General features: G+C 35.4%; 1 pseudogene; it reads left to right on the forward strand.

Moving 5' to 3' along the window:
• The first annotated feature begins 4,230 nt into the window (after positions 1 to 4,230).
• Positions 4,231 to 13,279, forward strand: LOC120264274 (annotated as a pseudogene).
• Positions 13,280 to 19,007: the final 5,728 nt, after the last annotated feature.

Consider the following 19,007-nt stretch of genomic DNA (forward strand, 5'->3'; position numbering starts at 1 on the left):
ATGACTTGTATATGTCAATGTAAATTTTTGTCGGGTTTTCAATTGTAAAGTCGGGACTAAATTCCATTCAAATTCAATTCATTGTTTAATTTACTGATGTCATTGTCTACATTTCGATTTAAATGTTTAACTTTACCATCTATCGTTTAAATATCGGGTTTGAAACATTTAAAATTACGGTTTCTCGTTTTAAAAATAACACTGTCTCTGTTTAAATAACTGATAACACTGTAAAAATAAGAGTTTAAATATGAAAAATTTCCAGTCAATTCAGATTGTTTCTCTTTAGAAGTCAACTTATTTACAATGCCCTAGTCGTGACGAGTTTTCATTACAAGATCTACGATTGTGACGTGATTCATGGCGGTAGTCCGCAATGTAACCCGCTGACATCTAACGCTTGAAACTCGATCCTCTTTTGTCTAGGACGCCCAGGCTGCCTTCTCGTCACAGGCGGTCTCAAACGAAACTCACGATTTTCGTCTGAAGGCCTGCCATCGTCGGGTATGGGGAATATAGCTTCCTTATACGCCAGTTTGTAATTGTCGACGGTAAAGTAGCCGCTAATAAATCGATGAACGTTGGTGTCTGTCTGCATTATTGCAGCGCAAGCGTGTTTGCAAGGGATACCATAAACTTGCCACCTTCGACATGAACAAGTTCGATGGCAAGATCTACAGAGTTGTCTGACTCGGTCGATCACTCGTAGCGATCATCGACACAACGACCAACACAAAGATTTCGGCTATCCTCAACAATGATCTCTACCTTCGAATGTATGTCTGGGCATAAGTAGGTCTCCCATTTGTTCGCTTGCTCACGCCGGTTACATAACATGCGCATCAACTTGAACCTGGCAAATAAGGTTAAACAAAGACAATAATGGTTAAATAATTCATAAACATGTTTAAACATTATTGTAAATAGTTAAACGAAAGGATTAATATTTAAAGTCAGACAAGTCGAATTAAACAAAGATGGAAAATGTTTAAAGGGTAACACTAAATGTTAAGTGTAAATCAACATTCGCAGACCTTATGGAGTCGACCATTTTCGTCACCGGTAAATGACGAGCTTCTTTGATCCAAGCATTGAACGACTCCGCGACATTTGAACACATCTCACCCCAACGATCACCTCTAAACAGATAATTCGACCAATGTGCCATATCCGATTTATTAATCAACCAGTGATGAGCTTCGGGTGATGTTTCCTGCAGTTCATTCACGGTATCATCGAAATCTTTAGCCATGGATGCCCACGCAATGCGAAAGCATATAGACCATCACTCCTCCCTCAATGCCTTCCCAAGTCTGACATTGGCTTTCATAAAATTGGCCTCCAAATGTCGAAGACAGTATGCATGTGGCGAAGAAGGGAAGACTCTCGCAATTGCGTTCACAAGGCCCTTGGACCTGTCCGACACGAAGGTAATTATCTCATGATAGTCTCCTTCCTCGTATAAAGCATTGCCTAACTTAGATATGAACCAAGTCCAATTGGCATCGGTCTCATTGTCGACTATACAAAGTCCAATTGGCATAGTGTACCCCGATATTTTCCAAGGAGGTGGGTACCATCGAGAAACAGCAGCAGCCTGCAAGCCCTCTTGAATCCCACAATACACGCGCTGAAAGAAAAGAATGCACGTTTCAAACAACTACTAAAATAAATAAATAAACTTATCGTTTAAATCCGACCGAATTTTAAATTTGGACAAACCTAACTTGTCCAAATCCTGTCTCTTTTAAAATCAGCTTGTTTGGATATCCAAATTTTATCAGAATTCTACAAGCTATAATAAATTTAACTCAAATATTAAATTATATAAAAATAATTGAATTCACATAAAATAAAATAAAAAAACAGCGTCAAACAATTTAAACTAACTCAAATTAAACAAAAATCCAAATCTTAATAAAGAAAATGAAAATATATGTTTGAAGTTTTTGGAAGATTGGACTTAAAACCATTAGCTTAAGATTGTGACCTTTCTAAATTTTAGAGGTAAAAATTTTTATATTTAGACTCACCTTAAATTTAAATCTGGACAATCAATCAGTATTTTGGGCCCAATTTACACTAAGACAACTTCTTTTTTAAACCTATTTTGTTCGGGTCAAACAAAAACAAAATCGACAGACCGCTCGACAAGTATTGCCACCCCTAAGTCTGACCCACCCAATGTTTTTAAACCCGGACCGGGAAGTGAACCGCCTCATCATTGGGTCATAGTCATCGGTCCGACCGGATGAACCGCTTTTGGTCGGACCGGATGACGCCATAAATATTATATATATATAATAACATCCACTATAAAAATATTTTTTGTACTTTGTTTTCCTGCATAATACTGACATAACAACATCAAAATTCATGACAAAATACATAAAAAATACAACTCTATAAAACATAACAACAATAACAACATAACTCATAACAACATAGTTCATAACAATATAATAAGTTAATAACAAACCATATAAAAGATACATGTCATGTTTTGAGAAATAAGAAAACTCCACAACAATGCAACATCATATCACATACCAAAACATAACAAAAGTACATAATAATGTTTTGAGAAACATCAAAGTAAAAGCCACCGATCCAACAATATATAACATAACTAAACATATCAAAACATTTCAATTTAATTTTTTGGAGGAGATGTGAGCCAATCTTCTTCATCTAAATCATTGCTAGTCATTCTTCCAACATCAATCATTGCATTATCATCCTCCTCAACGGTAACCATGTCATCTTCAATACCTCAAAAAATATATATATAATTAAGTATGAAAAACATTAGTTATTAAAGGATAATATTTCAAAAAACTAATAAAATTTACCTTTAGAAAAGTTGGTTGATTCTTCACTAATTCTTGGTTGCTCCTCCAACATAGACTCTAACTCATCAAAGGCAAGTTCTCCTTCAACCTCCTCTTCCACCACCCAAAATAATCAAAATCAATGAAAATGAAAAACTTGAGCAATTAATTCATAAATTGGACAACTGAAGATAGAAAAAGAACATCCAATTACTACAAAGCAGTAAATTTCATGCTCTTCAACATTCAGTAACTTCAAAGTACATAAATGCCATGCTCTTCAACATCCAATGACTTTATTAGCCAATCAATCAACAATAAAATTTCCATTAGCTCACACTAATCAATCAATAAAATTTCCTTTAATTCATGCCAATAATCAAAATCAATCCAAAAACACAAAAATGAGTAGAAAACAAAGAGCAAAGAACATCCAACAACTTCAAAGTATTCAAAAATTCCATTCTCTTTGTCATCCAATAACTTTATTTTCTAATCAATTAACATCACAAATCCCTTTTCTTTTCCTCACGATCTTCAACTCATACCGAAAGTTACCAACACATAATCAAAACCAAAAATCACAAGGCAATTCATTTAAATATCAAAGAACTCACATTCCCTCGAACTTAAAAACCAAAAAAACACAAACTACAACAAAAACAAAATCAACGCCCCCTTAAAACACTAAATCACAAGCCAATTCATTTAAAATTTTAAACAACAAAGAACTCACATTTCCTGAACTTCAAAACTAAAAAACACAAACTAAAACCAAAAACAAAAGAATGAATCAATAAAACAACAACAACGTTACAACAACATGAAATAACTAAAAAAGAAAAAGAAAAAAAGATCTAGATCTAGGGTTTTCAGGTTTTTTGACTCACCTCCGTGGTGGTCCGGTGATGGTCCCGAGTGGCTATCGGTGACTACTAAGGTGAGCTATCGTGAGGTCGATGATGGTCCAGTGGGGAGAGGCTCGGTCAAAGAGGGAAGCTACGGAGACGGGTGGAGAAGAGACTTATAGTTACAGCCAAGCTCTCTCTCTTTTATTTTTTTGATAAAAACCAAAAATAAATGAACCGGGTTTTTGGTCGAGTGCAGTCAAACCCTGCCGGTTCACCGGTTTTGAGTGGGTTTGGCCGAGTTCAAGTTTTTGGTCAACATTTAATAGAAACCCGGACCGGACTGCGACCCGGTTCCTGGGTTTGCCGGTCGGACCGGCCGGTCCGGTCCGGGTTTAAAAACATTGGACCCACCCTAAAATGCCAACATATGAACAAATTTGCGTATTATATTTGGGACAAACCAATTACTAGCAAGATGAATGTAATAGACTATAGTAGGGTACTCCCATCGCTGTCCTACTACTGTTAATCATACCACTCTCCAATAATTTGTTTGCCCAATACAACGTTCGCTGTACTGGATTATACATCTCCCTGACTGCACGAGCTACAAAGCGACAAAGGACCTGCCACTTTATTTTCTCTTAAAAGCAGAGGGTAAGCGGCGACGGCGCAGGCCCACGTCCTTTCCTCCGCTCCCCCACAACGAACTACGCCATCATACCACCCATCCCATCTCCTCCTCTTCCTTCCCTCCCGATTCTCAACAAATCGATCCCGCGATGTCCGCAATCACCTTCAGGCTCCCAAATCCTCCGATCCCATCATCCTCTTCCGAGCCAACCCTCAGCTTGTCCAGCCCCCATCTCTTGATCCCGCACCATGGCGCCACCGTTCAGGCCATGCGATCGCGGCAGTTGCGGAGCATGCTGTGCGTTCTGGAGCCGGACTTGGTTCGTCGCTGTGCGCAATCGCGACGATCGGCGAGGGTTGTGTGTTTGAGCGCGTTGGGGGAGGTGATTGGTGAAGTAAACGAGAGAGCGGCGGAGAGGAAGAAGAGGGTGGAGGTGGTGGCGGTGGCGGCGATGACTGTGGCTCTAGGGACGGGGAATCGGGTACTTTACAAGCTCGCGTTGGTGCCGCTTAAGCACTACCCTTTCTTTCTCGCTCAGCTCGCGACGTTCGGGTGTGTGCTTCTTCTTCTCTCTCTTGAATTTCAGATTCATGTCCTCTGTGTGTGTATGCCAATTTCGTGAGGGTGGATCGAAACTGTACGAACTGGCCGTTCAATAGACTTGGAGATTCGTGTGTTTGTGCTGTCGACGTTGAGATGTTTTCGAAAGTGAGAGAAAGATATAAAATTTTACTTTTTTACGTCACGTAATGAAGAAAGACTAAAAAAGGACAATAATCGGATAATAGTTTGGTTTTCTAATTTTAAATTTTTACTGTTAAGATTCAGTTAAACCAGGTTCTAACCATCAGCCGAAATTACATAGCCTGGATCAATCATTGCAATTATTCCTTATGTGTGGCCTCGAACAGCTGATTTGAATTTTTGTTGTTTTTTTCTTCTAATTTTTAAATTTAGTATGTTCACCATCTTTGAAATTTCTCAGAAGGGACCCATACACCCCCACTTGTGTCTTCTGCATGTGGTCATCACCCAACAGACTTTTTGTTCAACTTCCGGGTTTTTGAGGGCCTTGCCTACTTAGGTTTTAGTGTTGCTGGCAGAAGGAGATGGATGGAATTTAGTGCACGTGACTACTTTTGTTCACATCTTTGGTTTACAAACGTCTCTAAGGCATGGTGTTATAGTTGTATACTTCCTTGATTTTTCTCCACTCAAAACATTCCCTCTATCTGTATATGATAGCATATGAGAATTCGTAAAAGAGGGTTCATTCAGCTTATTTATCACGTTTCATTGTGACTCCTGTCTCCAGTCATCTGTGAGTGGCTGCTAGACTCCTTTTATGATGTGATGAATACAAATCTGTCCAAGGCTTTGCAGCCAAGTTTGTCTAGTGCTTGTTTCCAACTTAAACATGTGATTGGTGGTTTAGATTTTGAAAGGTCAACTTTCTTTGAGTGAGATTCATCAAATCTATGTATCCAAAATAGACTGTGATTTATGCATAGTATTTATTTTTCATATGCTTAATCATTAATCCAGCTTTCTTATTTCTCTGAACTTCAACTGGATTTTTAACACAGCGATTATGCTTCTGTATTGATGGGGGACAGGATAGATAGCAGCTCTATTGGCACTCTGAAATAAATATATTTGTTATTATGGATTTGAGATTTCAATATGAAAGGATTGTGGTTTCTTCCCTAAGACTGTCATGTCTAATTTCATTCTAATGATATACCTTAGAATTTTGTTCATGTTGAGAGACGATAGAGGAAAATAGAAGTTTGAGTTATCTATACATTTTCTTTCACTTGCTTATCCATTTTCTTTTCTTCTGTGAACAAAGCACAACAAAAAAACTTCCAATAGTTTTCTTTCCTTTCCTCTACCAAAATTCAATGCCTTTGTAAGAAATGGAACTCAATACATACTCCTATGTCTTAAACACAGATCCCATGCGTGACCAAAATGGCTGTAAGTATCTTACTGAAGGCACGTATTATGTTGTAATCAATTTAGACTTTTAAGTTCAGAAAATAAAAATCACCATGTGGATAATTATATTAAAGAAAATTTGGGAGAGATTTTATATAGGTATCTTCCAAAATTAATTGAAATATGAAAAAGTAACACATAAATTTACATATTTGTATCTCTCTGTATTCTGTACATTTTAACAATAAGCTGTTGTTTGTTTATTAGATATGTGCTGGTGTACTTCTCCATTTTGTATTGCCGCTATCAAGCTGGCATTGTCACAGATGAGATGCTTTTCCTTACCAAAGACTCCTTTTCCTTGCTGTGGGACTCTTGGAGGCTTTGGGAGCAGCATGTGGAATGGCTGCTGGAGGTGAACTATATTTGATTACCGTTTTTAGTTTTTCCAAAAGCTTTTCTGATTTCTTTTGCACTCTAGTTTTTCATACCTTTGCATTGTAAAATTCATTTTCTTAGAATTTCCTTGTATTTGATGTGATGAGTGTAATGGATTCCAAGCTGATTTTATAAAAGAAATTTCATGGTGATCAATGAAATCAATATGCCATCATTATCTTAGATGCAGAAAAAAGGTAGATGCAGTCACGGTCATTGCAACACCATGCTTTTCTCGTACTAGTTCACTGAAAAAGTAATTTGTGGTTGCTTGTTATAGAAAATTGGATTTACTTATGTAGGCAATGCTTCTCTGATAACTGAAAATTACAATGTGTACTTGGCTAGGATTATAACATGTCAATAGTATTATAGACAGTCTAGGGGTGTGGTTTACCTTCACCCATGGCTTCTGTTTTTGTTCTCATCCTTCCTTCACGTACTTTTCTAGTTTCCTTTGTTTGCTCCATATGAAAAATGTCACTTCCAAAATACTGTAGATTTTTTTATGTCACATGTCACATACACCGTTATGGATCTTTGTTCAATGAACAAAATTTTTATTTGCTTTGTCAATGGATATTTTAAGAAAAACAACTCTTTTATTTAAATATTTTGATAAAGAACATTTTTTCATGATGAAAGGTATTTTAGTAAGTTTTATCCGACCCTTCTTCTAAACAAACTGTAAAACTATGTTCCATTCAGTGTCATTATTACAGTTATAAATATCTGTATTACTGTTCTAAATTTATTTTGTAATTATTACCTTCTTCTGCTTATAAGAACCTCATATGATACATGATACTATAATATGTAGGTGGCTGATGAGGTGGTTTTCTGTTCTAACTTCTAATTTAATCTTTTAAATTATAATGAACTCAAGCTGTTAATTAGCTATTGATAATGGCTTATTTCTGAGCATTTTCTGTGTTCTATTTATTTCTGTAAATTTGTTTTGGGCAGCTGTTCTTTCTGGGGCATCAATTCCAATATTATCGCAGGTGAGACTGAACCAACCTTTTGTCTTACTAAAATTGAATTAGTCCAATAGCAGAATAATATTCAATGATGTTCTTTGCAGACCTTTCTTGTTTGGCAACTTTTATTGTCGTCACTTTCCTTGGGAGAAGATATCGGGCTAATCAGTTACTTGATGCGTAGCTTATAACTGCTGGCATCCTAATAACAGTGGCAAGGTAATTTTCTAAGGATAGCAAATGATTCAAAATGAACCTATTGCGGTGATTTCTTTAATTGTTCTTTCTTCTGATTTAGTTCTAGATCTCTTGCTGCATGATTTTGATGGCACATTTGTGTAAATTATGATCATTTAAGTATTAATTTTACTTGCAAAGTTTTTGCGACATAAATAATTATTTTAGATAGCGATAGCAGTTACCAAGTTTTAAATTTTATACCTGTGTTGTAACTAAACGACTTTATTTTTATAAATAGAAGGAAATAATATTCACCATTACATTGAACAACAACAAACACATCTTATCAATAGCTTCTTTTCAAAAAACACAGATATCATAAATGTTTACAGCTTTTGATGATATGCATCCAGGTAAACATGATCACATGGTCATCTACACCTAATGTGACTGATGAGAACTATTGCATGATATAATTATTTTAAGAAGTGTCTATATTGGGTAACATTAATGCAGCTTCATTGGCACCTTTCTTTACTCATTTTCATTTACTCTGTGCAATGCCTTGAAGATATCTGTACATGGCAAGCCAACCAGAAGGAGGTGTCTCTGTTTACAATTTCCATCAACAATTACTGGTCATCCATTTTAAGTTTGGTTGTATGAAGATGGAAACAGGAATGTGAACTTGGTTCAACTAGTTTACATAGTTTAAGGTGTAGGAAGTTAGTTTTTGCCTATTTTCTAAATCCTTTTCTTTTGCATTCAAATGACTTCAGCTTGACCCTTGTCAAAGTCATTCAAAAAGTGGGCAGAGGAAATGAGCAATTTAAATTAGGTTTTGCAAATTTCTGATTTGAAGTGTTTGTTGCAACATCCCTCCTTTCAAAACTCTATTGATCTTCTTAATACACGAGTACAAGAGCCTAAGCTTTGAAACAACCTATTCACATGCGTAAGGTTTATGTTTGCCCATCCCCTGTTATGGACTACTTGATCCTTTCGTATTAAATGCCCCTTTCAATAAATAGGGGCCAAGCTCTTTTCTTTATTTCCAAAATCTTGTTGGCTAAATATCAGGATAAATTGTAGATTAAGTGAAATAAAATTTATAAATTCAGATGAATAGATTTTTTTCTTGATCTCTTCATCACATTCGAAGCAAAATTACAAATGCTGAAAGAAACATGGGGTATTTAGCTGCAAGAAAGTTTTTTCTCTGGCTAAATCTGTTTCCAGTGGGCATTCAAAATATAATTAACTTTAAATATTTGTTCAAAGTGGAAAACTTGACTATATCTAGTGTAGACCAGAAATTGCCTTATTCATGGAAAGCTAGGAGTGAAGAAACTCGATTGGATATTGATCTCTTACATTGTCACTCATGTTCCGGCTTGTCTTGTTCCTCATTTTACTAATGGATTTAACAATTCAACTTGCCTACCATTTATGTTGTCATGATTCTAATTTTTTAAGATAAGTATCCATGATCAAAACAATAACTTCATCCGAGCTAAACGAGGATTGTTAGGAGCTCTATGGTGTTTTACAGATTAAACTTTTTTTTTCTCCTTTGTTGAAGTGAAGATTTGTTAAACTTGCACCAGCTGATATTTTTTTTTTTTTGATGAATTCTGAGATATAACTAAGAGAACACAGTTTTATTAGCAAGATTTTTGTAGAATATTTAACATTTAATAATGAATTTTCCAGAAAATACTACATTTTCTGCATGTTTGTTTTTCTTTAAGTGAGAACAGTAATCAATTTTCAAGAAACATAGATTAATAACTACGGAGGTTCAGAAATACTTTGGTATAGCCCCTGCAGAATAGCAAAATAGGACGTCAGGAGTAAGATGTCATTACTTTTATGCTGTTGGCTGAAAATAGTTGGCAACAAATATATTTTTGAATGCCCGCACAATGATTCGATCATGACAATGGCTTCAACAAAAAATGTATTTAATATCCTTAAAGAAAAAGATACTTTGTTATAACCCAGGGAGAGTACTGAAATTGGACGTCGGGAGTAAGATGTGGTAACAATATATTGTTGGTTGAAAATAGTCGGCCAAAAAAATATTTTTGGATGCCAAAAACAATGATTCAATCGTGACAATGGCTTGAACTTAATGTGTATTAAAGATCCTTCAACCTACAAACCACACTTTTTATGATGATGTGGTTGTCATTTGAGTTGGTTCTGTATTGCCTTTGTTCAACTTCTGTCTTTTATTCTAATTAGTTACTGCTTTATGTATAATTTCCCAATTCTTGTTTATGGAAATTATTTTAAAATATTTGTTCTATTTGCCATGGAAATATCTGAATATCGTCTTTCTTTTGCTTGTTCAGTGGTTCTGGTGGGCTTTCCCTGAAAGAAGCTGGAATCTTCTGGACACTTTTGATGATAACTTCCTTTTTCTTTCAAGCTGCTGATACAGTATTAAAGGTGAACTTTAACCAACTGTGACATATCTTTGCATGTAATTTTTGCTAATGCAACTCAATGCTATTGTAAATTTTAGGAGGTAATATTCTTGGATACCAGCCGGCAATTGAAGGTATTGTCTTCAGCATCTCTTCTAGTTGTTACACAAAATTTGCTTTTACAATACCTTTTTTTATTTATTTCAATGTATACCTGTTTTTTTTTAATTGTGATGCTATTGTTTGTAGTTGATATTAAATTTGTTCACACTTGTTGCCTACATTCTGCAGGCTGGATCAGTTGACCTTTTTGTGGTGAATTCTTTTGGATCTGCTTTCCAAGTAAGAATTTATCCATTATCATCAATCCAATTTTGCAGTCTATTTCTTAGGTATACTTGTATCATTTGATGTTATGCGAATTTCTATCTATTATGGCAATGCATCTGACTCTTTATAATCACCTACAAGTTTATATTTATCGTAAGACTAGATTGAATATTTGATGCTTCACAAGAAAGTTTTTAGTATTTCATCCAATTATTGTTCTTGAGGTTTTCATTAGTAGAAAGGTGATTTAACAATCTCTTGTTTAAAATGAATTTTGCTCTGTGAGGTGTAATAAAGAAAAACTGAATGTGAATGCTTGTGCTGAATGTAATGCAGGCACTTTTTTTATCTGTCTTCTACTTCCTTTTTTTGTCCAAGTTATGGGGTGTTCCATTCAGTCAGCTGCCAATGTACATTAAAGATGGCACAGCTTGCTTTTCTGAATATGGGTTCTCTAGCAAGTGGTATGCCTTGGAACAAATTGTAAATTTTTTCCGTTCAAGTTACTTTTGTTATTAAAGCTCAAGCCAAAAAATGTTGCTAGCAAGTCAATTTTTTTAATAATTTAGTGCTAATAAATATGGTATTAACTGAAGGAGGAATTCAAGTAAGCATGGGTTATCTATGATTGCTCATTTGGTAAGAGTCTCTGCAAGGATATTGATCCTAAATGGATTCAACATGTTACTGCCGACATTTGACTTATTAATATTTGTAGGTGGCATTGACTTTTTATTGAAAAATCTGCTGTGAGGAGGGATAATTTCTTCATTGCTTAATGCTTAATAATGTTGCAATTATACTGGAAATAGAAATGGTATGTCAAAAAGAACTGCATTTATTAGGATGTTATGCTTATGCTGTGATCTTTACTTTGGTGATGACATTATCCACTTATATACTTTTTCAAAAAGATATTTTTTAATTTCATTCTTTGATTCTAAGCTTATGTGACATTTGTTAGTGTAGTTATTGACCATGTTAATTCATGTTTGGTATTATGTCTAAATCTTCAATGTGAATGCGTTGCACATATTGGTACTAAGTTGTTCACCTTGTCTACATTTATTGTTATCTGTGTCTCATTTTCAATCTTCTACATGAAACATTTGTCATTGCTGTAAAATCTTATCCTATAATTTGTTATTTTGTTAGTCATGATGATTTTTGCATGTTTTATTTAGTTCCTTTTTTGTCATACATTAGAAATATGCTAATTTTTAAACTTTTTCATCAAAAGAAACTGCAAGTCTACCACTGATTTGGACTGAACTGTTACACATGATGTTTCTCAATTATTTGATTTATTTTTTATGTTCTTAATTTCCTGAGTATAGGTTAATGAACTCAAATTGATTTGCTAATTGAGCTACCACTGACATCTCACTCACATGATCTTCTTCTGACAGAATGCGCTGGAGCACCGCTGCTACCATTATTATTTGTAATGGTTAATATGGCATATAATATATCACTGCTTCACCTTCTCAAAATATCCTCAGCAGTTGTATCTTGCCTCGCATCAACTTTCTCAGGTTGGTTCATATATTTGATCACTAATCTTTTACTTTGCTACATGGTGCCATTATTATTTTGCCTGTGCAAATGCATTGTCAATACTATTCAGTAGAACTTATTATAGTGTTTCTCAGATGGCATGTTTTTCAATCATGATAATTGCCCTGGATGTTTAGCATCTGAAGCTAGTAAGCATAATTTCTTGATATTGTTCATACTTGCATTGTGTGAGACTGATCTGATTGGTTTTGAAGATTACTTGTATTTGACCAATTGAGAGAATAATCTTTCAGTTTCTCTAAGTTGTTTTATGCCCTGCCGCTTCTATGGAAAATGGCAGTCTTCTTCGGATGTCAAACATTGTATCCCACATCATGACCTGTAGCAACCTTTACAAGAGCTTATATATTAGCACTGGTTTACCATTTTGATTAGTCAAATCACATTAGTTTTTAACTTGTTGTGACGGAGGTAATCTATATCTTCGAATGAGCTATGCTCAGAGATCTTGAGAATAACAATGTTATAGAGGTGCCTGTCACTCCGCAATCTATGCTATTAAAATTTTGAATGTTTAAGAGGCCGTAGTGAACATCCCTATCAACATAGTTTCGTGGTTTTCCTTCATTTCTAGACTTATGAGATAAGTCATTGATCCTTGGTCTAGAAAACTAACAAGAACATCAAGTCCATGTTGGCAAAAGCGAAGTTTTCCATAACTTGTGCGCTGGTTCCATCAAAGCAAATTTTTGGAAGTGCTTGTTCTGGTATCTGTTATTCTTTTTGTCATTCTTCAGCAAACAATTCGAGTTGTAAGACATGACCGAGTTTATGTTTTCTTGTTTCCAAACAGTTCCTCTATCGATCTATGCGTTCACGCTTCCTTTGCCATATATCGGTGTGGCGTCTTCCCTTCCTGCAGGCTTTGTATCAGGAGCAGCCATACTCCTTGCCGGCCTCCTCGTTTACACATGGACACCGACTTCATATTTGGCAAGCCAAGAAGCAAGATCTACACCTTCTCCTCTAACTCAAAGTTAAAATCTCCTCATCTTCCATCCCCTGTACTCATCTTATAATTAGCTCTTACATTTGTGATTGGGTAGAATACAAGTTCTCCCTGACACCGTATCAAATTTGCAAAGAAATAAGGCCATCTCCAACCCAAAACTCTATATTTAATGCGTTTCAAGATCTAAAAATACGAACTTTCAAATGAAAGTTTTCTCCAACCATATCTCTATTTTTAACTCTAAAATAGAATATTTTAAGAATATTCTTTTTTATTTCACAATTTATATATTCATACTATCCACAATTTATATCGCTGATAGTGTATGTTTTAAGATTATTTTCTATGTTTTTATCTTATGTAATTTTCGTTAATTTAATGAATTTATAATTCGTAAATTATTTTCTTTAATTTGATGTTTTTATTAATTAAAAAATATAAAATTAAATTATAACTTATTAATTTAATTAAATTATAAAGTTATAAATATAAATTGTAAAGAAATAAAACTAAAATTTAAAAAGAATTAAACAAACAGAAAATCAAAATAAAAATAAAAAACAAAATTTAAAAATATAAATTTAAAAAATTAAAAGCAAAATGGGGTTTGATCCTAGGACCTCTCACATGAGAAAATAACATTAACCAATTGGCCTACAAATTTTTCTTATTTTAATTTAAAACATAAATAAATATAAAGAAGTTACAAAATATTTTTTAAATTTAATCCCAAACAACAAAAAATTTAAAATAATTTATAATAACTTAAAAAATTTTATGACATATCAAAATAATTTTAAAAAGGATAAAAAAGCTACATTTTAAATTTATTTATCTATTAAATTAAATTATTAGCACACCTTTTTAAGTGCAACAAAATGTATATATCAAGTAGTATTCTTATTTTTAAAATTGAAATTATCATCAACTTATTTATTTATTATAATTAGGGTTGGCTTTAGATTTTACTTTGGTCTCTAACAATAGGGTTATTATTGTGCTTATCATGTTGTTATTGAAAAAAAGTTACAAATCAAAATAATATGGTGTGAACCATTATTCAAAGATATTTTTTTTACTAATATATTTTTTTATAAATTGATTTACATAATTTAAATTTTTTTTTTTTTGTAATTTTATTTTTTATTTTATAAATTGAAACAAAAATAATCTAATATATATGTGACAAATAAGAGTCGCTATTTAAGAGAATTTAAGAGTGATGCGTATGTAGAGATTTAGTGCTATGAGTCAAAAGACAATTAACAAAAATAATTATTTTTTTAAAAAAATATTTATGAAAATTTATTGTTTGATACTTTGATATTTTACTAATTGATTTGTATACTTTTTTAATTTATTATATGGTTTTTTAATTTTTTATAAATTAAATATATGAAATATTTTGATTCATATCCTACATTTATCTATATCTAATTCTTTCCAATAAATCTTAGAAATAAGTTGTAGCTTAAGTGGTTGGGTTTTTGCAGTTCAAGATCATGGGTTCAAATCCCATCACCAACAAGTTCTTAGTATTAAAAAAACAAACAAAAACATTAAACCAGGTTTGACCCGGCCCGCCGGGCCCATCCGGGTTTTGACCCGGCGGGTCAACACGCCGGGTCACGAGTTGGGAAAAACCCAACCCGTAACCGCCCGTCTGACGACGGGCGGTTCTGAGTCAATGAACCGCCCGCCGGGTTATTGAATCGATGGTCGGGCCGGTTTTCCGGACGGCCCGTGCCCTCCTCTAATTTTGGGCGCCAAATCCAACCCAGAACGTCACATTTGACGCTAGGTTGGAGATGCCCTCAGGATGAGAACTAACTCAAAAAATGTTCCATCATTATTTAATAAATAAGGTTGGAATATTCCTTGTTTATCTGACTCCCTCTTCAATGTTGACAACGGTCTAAACTAGCGGTTATTTTCCTTAGAAACTTTGCAAAATTTTTTCAAAATTTTACAATTTATTTATTTATTTATTATTTTTCACTGTTTAGTTTAGAACTAATAACATTTTTTCTAGCCAATTTTCTTTTGAAAAACAATCTTAAATACAATGACTGGGTTATTGATCTTACTCTACTCAAGCAACATGCACATAGTGCCGTTTTTTGTTTGTTTGTTTGTTTTTTTAAGGTTATTTAATTGTTCAATTATTTATTTTTATTGTGAAGTTTTTTTTTTTTTTGAAAATTAAAGAACTTCATTAAAGCAAGTCAAAATAGAGTACATCTCTAATGAAATTTGGGGATTAAAATCCCACTCCATTTGACTTGTGCTACTCCCCAACTCGCCGTGGCTAAAAGCATGAGTAACTTTGTTGGCAGTCCTTCTAACAAAATAAAAGTACAACACCAGTCATGAGAGAAAGCAAAGATAAGCAATCTCCCAAAAAACCACTCCCTAACAGGTGAGCCAACAACAATCAAACCATTAGTGAGTAAGTCCTCCAGAACCCCTAAAGCCCTCGGCTAATGTGGGATCCGGAGAGAATGGAAGTGGCCTTTGTATGGCCTATATAAATTGGCCTTCATCATTTCGTATGAGAACATCAAAGGTGGATCGCTTCGACCGTGCCTCCCATGTTGCATCCACATTACTCCACGTTGAGGTTTAAACCATTTATGAGTGTCAGATCCACACATGGATGAGCTTGAAGGTGTGACATGCAAGGCCTACCATTAGTCAAACATAACCTTCGCCTATTGAACAACACAAGCTACGTGAGGCAATCACCTTCCCCTCCAAAGAAGCTCGTTGCGATGGTTCCAAATACCCCACATCAAGATTGCACTTCTACTTTGATCTTCATGTGTAGCCCGTTCTACAAATGTGGTCCATCGCTCCTTTAGAGATTCGGTTTCTGGGAGTGTTTCTCTAAAATTAGCTAACGCCCATACTTCACGAGCAAAGGAGCACTCCAACAGGGCATGTTCTATTGTCTCTGCATCTCCATGACAGACTGGGCAGTGACACTCATGAATTATATATTTCGCCAATGCAGGGTGGATCTGGTTGGTAGGATGTTGTGACATGCTCTCCAGATGAAAAATCGCACCTTTGCCAGGATTGATAACTTCCAAATATGTTGCCAAACCTGAGATATTTCAGGAGGATGGTGAGGAGAGTGCATCATGATAAGGGTCCTATATGTGCTCTTTATTGAGTAAGTTCCATTAGCTATATACTGCCTACCGAGATGATCCATAATTGGCTGCAAAGGGAGAGGTATTTGGAGAATGGCATTTGCATCTCGTTCACAAAAAAATAGATTAGATAAGATTTGTATTCCATTCTTTTGCAGGTGTAATGAGATCTTTTACCCTCATGTCTCCATGTCCCTGTATTGGTTGGGTATGCACATATGGATCACCCACCATTGGAAGCCAAGGATCATTCCAAATGTTCACCTGCGCTCCATCACCCACCCACCAAACCAGTCCCTTCCGGAGAGTGTCTTGCGCTGAAAGCAGACTGGTCCATATGAAGCTAGGGTTAGCTCCATGTCTTGCCTGCGTTAATGATGAAGATGGGTAATATCTAGCTTTGTACAATCTTGCAACCAACGTGTCAGGATTCTTAACTAGTCTCCATGCTTGCTTCCCTAGCAGAGCTAGGTTAAATTCATGAATCCTTCTGAAACCAACTCCACCCTCATTCTTTGGCTTACATAGTTTTTCCCAAGAGCACCAAATTACACCGTTCTCTGCTGATCCATTCTTACTCCACCAAAAGCTGTTGAAAATTGTCTCAAGTTCCTTGCATGTGGCCTTTGGAAGTAGGAATTAGCTTAAAAGATAGACAGGGATGGATTGTGCACTGGCCTTTAGCAACACTTCTTTGCTAACTTGGGAGATAAGCTTGCGTTTCCAGCCTTGCAACCTTCTCCATGTCTTATCTACAATATAGGAAAACATCTCCCTCTTGCATCTTTCAACAGTTGCAGGCAGCCCCAAATACTTGCTTGGTTGTTGCACCACTTGAACTCCAAGTAAACTGCCCAAGTAGTCACAATGTTCGTGAGTAACATTCCTGCTGAAAAAGACTTTAGATTTGTTGTAGTTCACTTGTTGGCCGGATGCTCTCTCATACTTTTGTAAACACTTCAGCACTTGGGTACATTCCTGTGGTTTTGCATGGAAGAAAAACAAGGAGTCGTCAGCAAAAAATAGATGTGTGATTAGTGGTGCTTCCCTGGAAATTTGACATCCATGAATTCTCCCTTGCTGTTCTGCTTTTTGCAGCAAACAAGAAAGACCTTCAGCACAAAGCAAGAATAAATACGGCGATAAAGGGGCTCCCTGACGAAGACCGCGCAAGGGTTTAAAAGAATCAGATAGTGTCCCATTACTAGAACCCGGTATTCAACTGTAGAGATGCACATGTTGACAAGTTTGATCCAATGCTCTGTGAAACCTAATTCCTTTAGCATGAAGCTTAAGAATTCCCACTCAACTTGGTCGAAAGCTTTGGCCATGTCAAGCTCGAGAGCAGCTACACGTCCCACACCTCTGATTTTTCTCTTCAAGTAATGGTAAACTTCATGTGCAGCCATTACATTATCTGAAATGAGTCGTCTTAGAATAAATGCCGATTGACTGTCGGAGATGACACTATGAAGAATGTGCTTGAGTCGGTTTGCAAGTACCTTTGATACACACCTATAAAGTACATCGCATAGAGAAATTTGCCGATACTCTGTTAACTTCTCTGGGTTTCTTTTCTTCAGAATTAGAATAATAGTAGTGGCATTAAGTCCTTCCAGAATTGTACATGAAGTAAGACAAGCAATGGAGAATGAAATGATGTCATCTCCCACTATGAGCCAAGAGTTTTGGAAGAAAACCTGAGTTGTAACCATTAGTCAAACATAGCAGCTTTAATCTCTGTGGGTGTAAATGGCGGCATCAAGAAAGCATTATGCCTGTCAGTTACTTTCTTTTGAATGATTCCATTAAACCCATCCAGAGAGACACCTCTTGATGTAAACAAATTGTCAAAATAATTAAGTATATGATTATGCATTGCAGTTTCACATGTTATCCTGGACCCAGTCTGATCAAGTAAGCGGGATATGCGATTTTCTCTTCTCCTAGATGAAGCTGTTTGATGAAAGAAATGTGTTTGCGTCTCCATTTTTCATCCAGTGCACTTCAGCTCTTTGGCTCTAGCAGTTTTGTTTTTGACAAGAGGAACAGACAACCCAAAGGCCTTGTTAAACTGTCAGGGGCGCCCTTGTTCTAGACAAAGGTAAGCAATGTTTTTTTTAGTGAGCTGATATTTCTTTTGTCTGTTCCAAACTTAATATATATTCTTTTTCAGATGGTTGCGTTGTTGCTTGTGTTGATGTTTTTCAAATTACTCATGCTGCAATCTCCATGGTATGTTAGATGCTTGAGATGCACTTGTTGAACTTCAAATTATTGTAAATGTTCGGGTTCCCCGAAAATACCTTTCGAGTACTTGTGGTTTTCCCTGTTTTTGTTAGAATGTCTCAATAGTTGCTTTTCGATTATTATTCTTACATTTTTTGTAAAGGTTGACGGAGGTTACAGGGGCTGCAAAATGACATGGCGAACACAATAATGCAAAAAGTTTTTGGGATTCTCGCCCTTGCCTTGGATCCGGTGATGAAGAGTTTGATACCAATAGGTCTTTTTCTTTGCGGTTTTCATCATTTTTCATGATTTTTCCAATCTGCTATTCAAGTATCTAAAGCCAATATTTTTCTTTTAGATGAAATGTCTCGCTCTTTTTGCAATTGGAATATGCTGAAACTGGGAAGTCTATCTATCCCCCGCTTGGTCTTGGAAACTCTTTTTCTTTCAAACTTGAAGATCAAAAGGGTCAT

The sequence above is a fragment of the Dioscorea cayenensis genome, chromosome 7 (genome assembly GCF_009730915.1).
Source record: "Dioscorea cayenensis subsp. rotundata cultivar TDr96_F1 chromosome 7, TDr96_F1_v2_PseudoChromosome.rev07_lg8_w22 25.fasta, whole genome shotgun sequence".
In the NCBI taxonomy this organism is placed as follows: Eukaryota; Viridiplantae; Streptophyta; class Magnoliopsida; order Dioscoreales; family Dioscoreaceae; genus Dioscorea; species Dioscorea cayenensis.